At 45.5% G+C, this 2,013-nt stretch overlaps 1 pseudogene across 1 annotated transcript; it reads right to left on the bottom strand.

Annotated features, from left to right (window-relative positions):
• Positions 1–243: 243 nt before the first annotated feature.
• Positions 244–564, bottom strand: LOC148003939 (NADH dehydrogenase [ubiquinone] 1 beta subcomplex subunit 2, mitochondrial pseudogene; annotated as a pseudogene). The gene has a single exon (XR_015628256.1). The product of XR_015628256.1 is annotated as an NADH dehydrogenase [ubiquinone] 1 beta subcomplex subunit 2, mitochondrial pseudogene (transcript).
• Between the last annotated feature and the right edge of the window lie 1,449 nt (positions 565–2,013).

The raw sequence follows: 2,013 nt of genomic DNA, 5'->3' as shown, positions 1-2,013 counted from the left end.
AGGGGGATAGGGTCCCAGACTGAACAGAAGGCAGCTAAGCACCAGAATGTTCCTTTCTGTTTCCCAATCCACCCAAATAGGAGCAAGCAGCCCCAGGGCCAACTGGGAGATCTTCCCACCACTACCCTTCCCGATCATGGACTCTGTACTGAAACCATTAGCCAACATATCCTTCCACCCCATTAAGCTCCTTCTGGTTTGGTGTTTGGTTCTAGGAACAAGAACATACACAGTTCTTGTTCCTCATTTTGGCAAGCCACTTTAATTTACACCTTTAATGAGGGCTGTAATTTCTTGAATTGTCTCACCTTGCTCTCGTACAGAGAGGAGTTTACACTTTCAGTCCTCGTCATCAGGAGGGACCCCCAGTTCTTCATCTGTCCACTTCGATGGATCTGGATATGAAAAGTGACCCAGCACAGCATCCGAGTCATGCCAAAATCTCCAAAGAATCCAGAACCACATGAGTGAGCTTAAGACCTCACCATGGATCACCTGGGACTGGGTAAGCTGGGGAAACTCCCTGTACCGGGGCTGAATGTGTCCACCATCGCCAACACTTATGGGTCATCAGTAGCTTAAAGACACTGGACAGGAGGCTGGAAACATGAAGCTTTTCCAGTGTGAGGGTGTTCTTCCTGGCCTGGGTCACCAGTGTAGCCATCTCAGCCTTGAACTTTTCCACATCCTTGCACCATGCGACCCAGATATCTGGGTACAGTGTGGAATCACAGGAGATTCTTACATTTAGTGTGAGGACAGGTTTCTTTCAGGACTCAGTGCTGGACTTCACTAATGAAGCTGTCAGCAAACAAAGAGAGGAAGCACTTTCCCACAAAGGTGTGCCTCACTTGTATGCTCTTCCAGTCCTGCCTGTGGCAGCTCCTAAATTAGATCTATGTCTCCATAGTCAGCCCCCCAAAACTCTCTAAAATAATACTTCTCCAAAAGTAAAAGCAGGCGTGTGTGTGTGTGTGTGTGTGTGTGTGTGTGTGTGTATGTGTGTGTGTGTGAATGTGTAGCATCATAACCTAAGGAGTCTATTATCCCCATGAACCTCTGCACCAGTCAGTTGAGGGCATGAATAGCCTTATTCTGATACAGCAACAAGTACAAAAATAATCCTCAAAATGCACTCCATGGAAGACTGGACTTGCTCAGGTTACTGATCCATATTGCCCCACCAATAATGACAACTTCATTACCATGAACATTAACTACAATCTGAGGAAAACCCTGTTTAGGTTACCCAGCAACCGGGAGGACTGTGCCCTGTGTGTGCCGGTGTGGACTGTGAGTGACTGCTGAAAAGAGTAGACAAAGGAATCTTATAATTTAAGAAAAGGCTGGGCTCAAAGCCATATCCTATGATATCTTCAGGCGGTAACAATATGCAGCCTTTTGCCTAATCCTAGTAAGCTCACACAGTCACAGGATTGTTCATAGGAAGCAACCAGCAAACCTGCCAAAACTGGCTTGATTTAATGTTGGAACCAGATGTTGCCACCATTTGGGACAGAGGAAAGAAAATGGAGTGCAAGGAAGACTTCACAGTGACTCATTAAATGATCCAGAAGACTAAAATTGTTTAATTAATCAGCTGTTGAGCATTAAGCAATTGTGTTAGGACAACCACTTCATGACTTAAGAACAACCTAGTCAAAGGCATGGTGATTAAAATGTCTCTTAGAGTACTGTGGGGGTATACTCAAGTCCCACAGAATCAGAAAATTTAGCAGATGAAGTGTAGGAGAAACAGTCTGAGATATTTTATCAAATCTCAAACACTGCTGTGTACCTCAGTCACAACCAGACCTCCAGAAGGGCAAAGCTACAAAGTCATCCCAAGTGCAAAGCAACATAGATGTCATCCCCAAAATCAGGGCATCTTGGCAGGCCAGAGACCGAGCTGCCTCATTGAGATGTCAGAAGGAGTCCTTTGAATGAGCTTTGACCATCTCTGCACAGAGCTCAACCTTCTCAGAGCTTGAAACCGTGAACAAGAACTGAAGC

Source organism: Rattus norvegicus, chromosome 8 (genome assembly GCF_021556685.1).
Source record: "Rattus norvegicus strain SHRSP/BbbUtx chromosome 8, alternate assembly SHRSP_T2T, whole genome shotgun sequence".
Taxonomy (NCBI): domain Eukaryota; kingdom Metazoa; phylum Chordata; class Mammalia; order Rodentia; family Muridae; genus Rattus; species Rattus norvegicus.
Note: the sequence above shows the minus strand (reverse complement) of the source record. Positions and strands in the feature narration are given on the sequence as shown.